This window comes from Primulina tabacum, chromosome 1 (genome assembly GCF_025594145.1).
Source record: "Primulina tabacum isolate GXHZ01 chromosome 1, ASM2559414v2, whole genome shotgun sequence".
Taxonomy (NCBI): Eukaryota; Viridiplantae; Streptophyta; class Magnoliopsida; order Lamiales; family Gesneriaceae; genus Primulina; species Primulina tabacum.
In genome coordinates this window covers 58,068,715-58,078,741 of record NC_134550.1, presented here as the reverse complement: position 1 = coordinate 58,078,741, position 10,027 = coordinate 58,068,715, and the positions used below count along the sequence as shown (strand labels likewise).

Here is a 10,027-nt window from a genome sequence, read left to right as displayed (position 1 = left end):
TGTAAAACAATTAAATTATGACAATTATATCGCTTAAATTAATATGATATAATAAATTTTAAAATATGAAAAAAAAAGTTAGATCATTATAAATATAACATTATCATCATTCATCTGGCACCTCTAAAATATTTTTTATTATCATGAGTCGCAATTTGACCATCCCGATTAATAATTAATAAGAATTGATTATCCATTGTTATTACATCTCATTATTATTTATTATCTCATGCATCACCATTTTGTAATGTTAAATTTTATTGTTTCTAATTAACAAAAAAACAGGAAAAAATTAGGCACGATATGAATCTAATTTAAATATAATCTTCTAATACTAATCAATTGAATTGAAAAATATTATTATATTCAAGTAATTATAATTTATTCTAATTCAAATTTATTAACTTTTTAATGTCCAATATATATAGAATTCATTAGTATTGCACATGATTTTACTTTTCAAACGGTTATAATAAATATCTTAAAATATGAATATATAGTGAGCGAATTCAAATTTTCTGTTAATAGCTTCGAACCTTAGCAAATTTAATTCTATAAATATGAGTGACACTCAAGATTAATTTAGAGTGGTGGTATTTTTTTTCTCTTTTCTGATATATAATAGTGATATTTCAGTTATTAATTTAAAGAAATGAATCTTCATTTAATAAAATTGTTGGAAATGAAGTTTTCTTAGTTCATCGCTTTAAGTAAATATATCTAAGGCATAAAAGAGGTTAGAGATGACAACTTTCCCCAGGGGTTTGGGACCCTATGGGGAAAACCTGAAACGGGGATGAGATCCCCGATTTTTTCGAGTTGGGGTTTGGGATCGGGTATTTTTTAAAATCTCCGAAGTAGTTCGGGACAGATATGAGCTTACTATCTCCATCTCCGAACTCGTCCCGCCCGTCCCGCCCTATTGTCATCCTTAGAAGGGGTGAATGGAGTATTTATTTATTTTATTTTCAATTCTTATGTTTAAATATATTTTTTTCCCTCAAAATGCAGTTTGTGTCCATAGGCTTTTTTTAGCTAATGTAATGTTTTATTATTTTTTTATATAATTTATTGACTAACAAAATGTAGGTTTGTGAAAGATTTCGAATTTACGATATTTACGTGGTTATAATTTAGAATATAACTTAAAATGAAAAATTGTTGTCACATGTTCTTAATTATTCCAAAATTATAAGTACTATTTTAGATTTTCATGATGTAATTTTTATATTTTAGAAACATATTTATCAAATTAATTGATGTAATGAGTAGATAAATATCAACATCATATACTAAAATGTTTTCTTCAACTCTTATATTGCTTAATTAATTAAAATATATTCATATAATTCTATTTACACTCTTATATTGCTTAATCAACTCAAATCCTTTCATATCATTGTATTTGTATTGTTATGTTAGCTCAATTTAGTACTTAATCTGATAAATCATTATTCCAAATTCTTAAAATTTGTTTTGATCTATCATTTTTCGAACGAAATGTTGTTTGATTGATTAGATCACGTTATGCAAATATTAAAAATATTTTTATTATTAATTTAATTTTTAGTTATTTAGAATATGGGTTCACGTGCGGATGCACGTGATTTTATACTAGTCCCTATAAAAGTGTGGATAAAAAACATTGTTTTCCAATTGTGCAATGACAAATTAACCTTTTACACACACTTCAAGAATGACATTGTTTTCCAATTATGCAATGACAAAATTAACCTTTTACACACACTTCAAGAATAAATGTAACTCCTATATTAATTTTATCAAATAACTCATCTTTATACTACATTTAAATGTTTTATCCTTTTAATTTTCTCTCTACATTTTTTTCCAAGGATTTTATTGTAGTTTTGTATTTATATTTTAGTGCAATTTCTAATTAAGTAATAATTATAATATCACAAAAATATATATGAAAGTTTATTTTTTTTGTTATATTTCAAATTTTAATGGTGAAAATCATACCAATAGTTTAAAATGTATATTTAATAATTATTATATGAGTTTATTTGATATTTACCATATAATGTTATTTAAATGCATTTCTTTACGTATGCTGATTTATTTATTATTTTAAAACTTATTTAACAAGAAATTTAAAGTCATCAATGTTAGTCTACGAAAGATCGATATATATAATTTATTATCCATGATATAGAATTGTAAAAATAAAAAGTAAAAAAAATTCTTTAGGAGGTTAAATTAAATATTATGAGTTATATTTTACTATCAATATTACTATTTCATTTGTTTTAATATTATTTTTATGAGTTAGTCACATTGATTTTAAATTGATAATTATTTGTCTTTATTATGCTTTGCTTTTGTAGATTATGATTTATACATTGATAAAAAAAATCCATAATTTGGTTGATTTTTAGGTTATTATACTTTATACATGGTGTTTGAATATTTAATTTTTTAAAAAAATTTGTTTCAGTTCATTTTGTTCTATATATTATGTTAATTAAAATTTATTATATAACATAATATCAACTGCTTGAATTTTAATTTTGGAGACAAAATGATTCAAATTTTTTTTGAAAATCAATTTTTTTTTAATTTATATAATATAATTGATATAATGTGTAATACATGTTAGAATAGTTAAAAGTGAGAGTACACACAAATTCACTGCCTACAAATTACACGACGCCTATGAGGACGAAGCTTTAATGTTAGGGGCCATTTGGCACAATAGAAGCCAACAAAATATTGCAGCAAAATAAGGGAATTGTGAAAGAGATGATGGGCAGAAATTCCAAAAACATTCAGGGCCGTATCATCACGTCCCCCACCTTGCAAAAACGGTGATTCTTGCGAGGAGGCTGATTCTGGCCAACTCTCTATACTCTATTTCTCACTGTTACTAACAGCAATTGGCTCTGGTGGAATCCGGCCACGTGTCGTCTCATTCGGGGTGGATTAATTCGATGAAAACGACCCTAAGCAAAAGATGAGAACGTGGAAATTCTTCAACTGGTAATATTTTTTTATGGGGGCATCAATCTAGTTAGCAGATACAGTGATTGTTTATATTCAGGATAGCATTCATATTTGGATACCCTTTATATAGGAGAATGGACCCGGTTGGCAGCCCATTTATGTGGTTGCTGCAGGTAGTACCAGAAGAGGAAGACTGCGATGGTATCGGATCTTGGTTTGTTGTATGAAAATGAGGAGATCGATGCTGCTATTTCTGTTGGTGGGAAACTTGTTGATACAAAAAATATGGAGTGAGTGAGTAAATGCTACTTACGTATGTTATATGCTTCTTGTTAGAGAGTGAAAAATTAACATAACATAAACAAGATTATATACTCACCAGCATCTGTTTGATTACACTAAAGAATCCATTGTTATCAGCCATGATAGCTCCCTGATCAACATTCCGACCATTTTTATAATGCATTGTATCTACAATTTTGTAAAAATTCAATTCTTCTGTAAACAGTTCGATCACATTTGTTACCTGGCCAGGGGGAAGGATAGCATTGAATTTATCAACTCCAAACATACCCAAATTTGATAATGTGAAAGTCGCTGCACGATGTAAAACAACAATCTTCAGTAGTTGAAAATTTTATGATAAACAAAGTAAAATTACAACATCAAAGTTGAAGTTGAACATTTTATTGTTTCGATACAAGAAGAAAGCTACACCTAAAATTTGGACAGAGTTTCTGCCTCTTCACCTCTGCAACTAATAGTACTGTTAAATTACCTGAATTATACTCATGGGGTTGAAGTTGCTTCGCCCGAGCCTTATCCACAAGCTCTTTCCACTTTTGAGACATGTAACGAACCAACTATAGTTTCATAAACAAGACACTGATCACCTAAGGTCTCAGGATTTACTAGAATCACTTCCAGACAAAAGCCAAATATAATAATCGATTCTTGTATGGTACCTTGTCAGCATCTTCAAGACCATTCTTCACAATTTTACCTAATGTGGCAAATCATATCCTTCATACCACAAGAGTGATCAAAGATGAATGATTTGTGTCAATTCTCCACATTGGTAGAGATCAGCCAACATGCAACTTTGTGTTACACTTGGAACTACGTTTTTTTTTCATATCAACAGAACATTCTGTCTCTCATTATCAACTTTTTTGGAGAACAAATTCCTTCTCCTGGTGCCTTTCTTGTTTCTAGCACTAATGCACTATGTGGTATGAGAAATTCTATCTTGATCTGTATCTTTTGACTGTATAATATAAAGGTATCCTCGCATACTTCAGTGTCAACATTTGTATCAGAATGATTTTTAGGCCAGATATCAAAATACATTAGCAATGATTGTTTACTACTATATAAATTTGTTTGTGTTTAGCTGTTTGCCAGCAGTTGTCTGTCGGATTGAACTGTCATTGAAAAATCTTGTTTGAGTTTGTACATCTCTTCCGGAGTCGAAGTTGGATAGTGTTAATAACCGAATGTCTAATTGTGGATTGGCTTTGGGTGAATACTGAAACGTGCTTTTTGTTCTTCTAATGGACTGAAATTTAATTCTTTCTTCGAAGAGAAATTGATCGGTTAAATCTATTTAGTTGCATACTAGATCTAAAGTGGTTTCACTCTCAGGTTATGTTTATGACCTTAAGATTCTCAACCATCACGAGGTTATGAATAGATCATTTACACAAGCAACATGCTATACTTTTCTGTTTACAGGTTATCGATTTGGTGTGAGGTCATTAACAAATAAATTATTGTGTTTCTTGGGTTTTTCCACTATTTATACACAATTTATTGCTTTTGTTGCTTTCTCGATTGTGTTTCTTCTCTCTTCAATATTAGAACCTCTCCAACTCATTTCCATAGATACTAGGTCTTAGTTTTGACAAGATACAAGAATATGAAATAATCAAGATTATATTTCCTTGCCCTTTGAACAAAATGTGTATCGGCATTTAATGTACACCCCTAAGATTGTGTTCGAGGAATAAAAACAGTGACCCTGGCAAATTAATTATTGTTTCAGATCTTGGCGATGCACCACCGTAAAAGACCACTGTTGTCAGGCTGCCTTGGAGCTTTGATTTTATAATTCTTATCTTCTCTTCATTTCATGTTTTAGATTTTGAATAATTTTTTAGGTCCTCCATTTAGGGCAAGTTGTTGATTTGTAGGTCATGACTATCTTATCAGCTGTAGTTGGATGGGCTGCTCCAAATATGGTAAATGGTTTCGATGGAACATTTATACTATGCTTCCTGGTCGTATACTCCATGGAAATAAATTTGAACGTCTGGAATGTGATTGAATTCTTAGTTCTATACTATGTAAAAGTACTAACAAATAGTAAATGGAATGGTTTTTCTTCTCCCAGTGGATCACATCTATCCTTGAAGCTCTTTTGGCTTATTGCCGCCTTCAATAATCTACTATTGACAAATACATTGTGTATGAGATTCTTATCATTCACAGAAGCAAGGTTGATATTGGATTTCTATGTCAATTTCTACACATTGTTTGATTGCCCAAATGGGTATTATTGTCGTCTTGATGTTCTATGCAGCTTTCCCCTTTGCCATAGGGGAATCTTGGGGCTAAGTCTGCCGGTAGAGTTCTCTTAAGATGGCGCCATGATACTGAAGCCTAACCTTTTGAGTTTGTGGTCCATGAAGGTTCCGAAACAGTGGAACAGGGCACACAGCAGTATTCATGGTCACAAGACTCACAACATGAATATGCTGTTAGAATGCCATGCATGGCTTGTAAATTTTCGTACAATTTGCATGCAAGTATGACATGATACAATTAAAGAATTTTCTCTCTATATTTGTGATATTGGTTTGCATTCTTCATGGATCATTTGTCTAATGGCTATTGTATTTTGGTACTTGATTTGATCTGTGCAGATCTCCCATATTGTTTCTGGGGTTTGGTTTCTGGTCTTTGTGGGACACATTTAATGAAGGGAACTGGATTATAGTTGTATAATTCTAACCCTTATTTCTTTTATACTCGAAGATTGTTCTATTGCCAAATTTTAAAGACAATTTGGATTCACTTTCACTTACAGGGAAACTGAAGAATTGGCTGAAGTTGAAAAGGATCTGGTGAGTTTCTTATGTGATACAAATTCCATTGACGTGATCACAAACTTCACTAACGCTACATTTCTGGACTATCAGAATGCTGATGTGAAAGTTAATGGTGGGGAAACTACTAAGAATGATAAGGTAATGTGTTAAACTAACCTTCCGCTATAGTTTTGTTACAGTCTTACAGCACATATTGCATAAATCTTTTTATAATTCGAGCGGACTATTTTTTCATTTTAAAGCATAGGATCTCTTTCATGTCTTCTGATAGCATTCTGTGTTTAAGCATTTTCTGAATGCCTATAAATGTTTTTCCCGTTCATGCTTTTCCAGGATTCAGATGAACTGAAAAAGCAGAGCCACCCTTTTCTCTCTCAATTCTTCTCTCCAATCTTATTGAAGGTTCTCCATGTTACTTTCATCAAAAATCTTCAGCAAAGCCAACAAGAGAATAATCTTTTGTTCAGTTTTTTAGGCCTTTTCCATCACATTCTTTGGTGAATGGGGGGCGATAAGAGCCAAGTAAGCGCTTTTACGAACCAAAAAAGTTTGATCACTTCATTTAGTTTTTTAACTGTTTCCCTTTTCATTAACAATAAGCAAATTTTTTTGCTAGCTTGCCACAATTGGTTTGGTTGCAGATGAGAATCCTCTTGGTGCTGTTCTTGGAGGAATCCTGTAAGTTCATACAAACAGCTATTCGAATCCGAATCAAATTAATTGTACCCACTTTCATTAACTCTCTGGCTCTTTTTTTCTTACTTCCTTTCTTTCTTTCTTTCTTTCTTTCCTGTATTTTTCCTGTATGCTTACTTTTCTAACTCATTTATGCTTCTCCGAATTATTCACTATCATCTTATCAAGTGTATGTATGATCTTGATACAATTTTGTAATTTGTATACGAGTTTTAAGATATCACCTTCATTCGGTCATCTAATCTGGTTCGTATATCTTGCAGTGGACAAGCTTTGTGTACTACTGCTGCTGTCCTAGGAGGAAAGAGCCTGGCAAAGCAAATATCTGAGAAAATAGTAAGTTCACGAAATTCGCCATTCGTTTTCCCTGAATAATAAAAAAAGTCACTGTTTTTTTAAAAAAAAACTAATTTTATACATGTAACATATAATCGCTAAGCTAATTGGTTGGACACTATATAAAGCTTTGGTAGATGTAACAACAATGCGATGCTTGATGTAGGTTTCGCTTTCTTCTGGAGTTCTTTTCATAGTTTCATTTCTTTCAACAGTAGAGCCATGACTCCTAAAGTACCGAAAGTCGGTATTATCACAGTATAGATACGCGAGTCATTTTCATAATTTTCTGGAAACAATGTTTATCCTTTTCGTATTGTTGAAATACATTATTGTTAACATGGTTAGCCAATGAAGCATTGAACAGATTTATTAATTCCAATACCTGCACAAGTTGTCGTGTTTCAAATTTTAAAACTATATTTCATTTGTGAAAATAATTGTATTGTATTTAAGTGTGGGATGATATCATGTCCCCAGTTCCGACTTTCCTTATTTTCCATTTTAGACCCATTTCCAACGTAAGTTACCTTTCCGAAGCATCATTTTCTCATCCTTTTAAGTTTCATAAAATTTGCTGACAGATGTACCTTTTGAAGTGAGGAAACCTCACCTATTCTAATCAAGAATTTTAAAAATTGAAGCCCGTATTCCAAAATCTGGAAACAGATCCACGTAAAGGTAAAAGATCCACTTTTTTTTTGTCATTCTCATGAAATATGAAATTCAGATAAATTTCAATCTCCGGTCCAGATCAGATGACGAGGATGTATCTATCCATCAGCAGTATGGGGCTTCTGTTCAGTCAGGCCACCCTTTATTGGGACTTAAATTTGGTTACCTTAAATGGAAAATTTTGGTCAGTAAAATGTGAGAGGTTATCGATTAGATTTGTGCCCAAACGGGATTGTGTTGTGTGACATGACCGGATCATCATCTTGGATTAGCTCATTAGCCTTCCAAATTTCTGAAGAACAAATCTTGTAGATTATTCTTTCTGCCACTTTTGGCTATGTTGATGGTATGTTTGCCTTTAATATGTAAATATTATCTGATATGTTTAACTTATAACATTTTTTTCAGTACATAATATTTTAAAATGGTTCCCCTATTACCAAAAAAATCTCTTGACATGCATGCATATACAAGAGCAACCGTTGTAACACATAACCTCGTAGCTAACTCAGAAATATAACTCGAACCTACTGGCTACGTCTGTTAGGAAAAGTGAATGGTTTTACAAGGTGGAATGTTGCATAGCAAAAGGAGACTGTCATATGTATGTATACGGAACGAAGGTACACTATGACATGGGTAACATCGTAAGAGTTTGAAGGGAATAGTTTCTCATATATAGATGATGAACAAATAATTATTTGTCTGAATGATCGATTTTTATTTGTGGGGGCCCGTGCTCCTGATTAATCTTTAATGACAAAACAACCAGGATTTATTAATGTAAACAGCGAAAGCGATTAAAAATTTTCCTTTTGGGCCAATAGAAATTTCGACATGACCTTCACGTAAATAGGACATCCCAAAAATTTCCAAACCACACAAACAACATTTATATACTCGAAATAAAGTCATAACATCAATTCACAAGCCCTATAGCCGCACTGGCCAGGACTAAACACATATAGAGCCGGCAAGGCTCGATCACACAACTATCAATACAAAACATCGTAAAAATAACAGTACAGCTACACGGGGCATCTCTCCGGTGAATGTATGACTCCATAATATAGTATATATCTGGGAACTCTCAATCACAATCCAACTACTGGGCACCGCTACCTGACGCTCCACCAGACGCGTCAAATCCTCCTGGATAACCTGCTATGGCATCAAAAACAACCACAGCATAAAAAGAAACGAGGGGTCGGGCCCCAGTACGACGAACCAGTAATATTACGACAAATATAACTGACATGAAATAAAATCAAGTAAAATGCAATGCAATGCGTGTCGGTAACAACAAAATAATGGATACCAAAGCGGAGTCCAAATGAAACGCATCACCAACAGTAACAGTGGCCACCCGTGCCAGGACCTGCAGCAACGTAATATCATGCCGCCGCTCATCCATGCACGCAGCATCGAGGGTACGGGAGCGACCCGCTCAGCCCTCATGCAAGTCACCAGGAGTGCTAATCCTACCCACCCACTCCATCGATGACGCAACAACTCGATAGATCAATATCAATAGCAATCAAAGGAGTCAAGGCTCGAAATGCTATGCCACAATAGTATCAACTCAAATAAATGCGAGAATGCAATCACGTATTCACAGAAACACATAAGTCACGCCACAACTCATTACAAAGTACTTAACGTCATTTCACATCATATAGACGTCATAATAAAACAGTTCATGCGTACCTCAACTGGACTTTAATTTACCACAAAATATCTTAAATCCTCAAGAAAGTCTGGTAAATGCCAACTCAGACAAATCACCTGAATATTAATTTAAATGGTCTTATCATCATATAAAAATTCCAGAACTATTTAAATTCACTAAAAATCCAATTTCAATAATTTGGGCCTTTTAAATTTCTAAATTGTCAATATTCGACTAAAATACCTAAAATCAATTATTTCTATTTTATCGTCGCAAAATATTCTTTTTAGCTTTAAATGACGCTAAACTAATATTTAAGCGACTGCGATAAATTCTAGGTTCACCACACTATACCTCCAACTTGCACAATTCCGGAACCTACAAAAATAACCCAATAATTAATCAATAATGATACATTATTTGAGTCGAAATTGAATTAAATTCACGTGAGCAACAATTCGCACCGAGGTAGCTTGTAATCCGAACAATAGTGGCTGAAACCGAGCCTCAACCAAAGCTAACCGGCAACAGACGGCAAACTCGCCGGAGAAGATGACCGGAATTACGCTAAAAACAG

General features: G+C 32.8%; 1 long non-coding RNA gene and 1 pseudogene across 1 annotated transcript; one reads left to right on the top strand and one right to left on the bottom strand.

The window, feature by feature from the left end:
- Nucleotides 1–6,023: 6,023 nt before the first annotated feature.
- On the top strand, nucleotides 6,024–7,679 carry LOC142514662 (GDT1-like protein 5; annotated as a pseudogene).
- A 1,159-nt stretch (nucleotides 7,680–8,838) lies between these two features.
- Nucleotides 8,839–10,027, bottom strand: LOC142520372 (uncharacterized). The gene is made up of 4 exons (XR_012813919.1): nucleotides 9,915–10,027; nucleotides 9,805–9,828; nucleotides 9,489–9,566; nucleotides 8,839–8,942 (listed from the first exon to the last, which is right to left on the bottom strand). It is a non-coding gene; the product is annotated as an uncharacterized LOC142520372 (long non-coding RNA).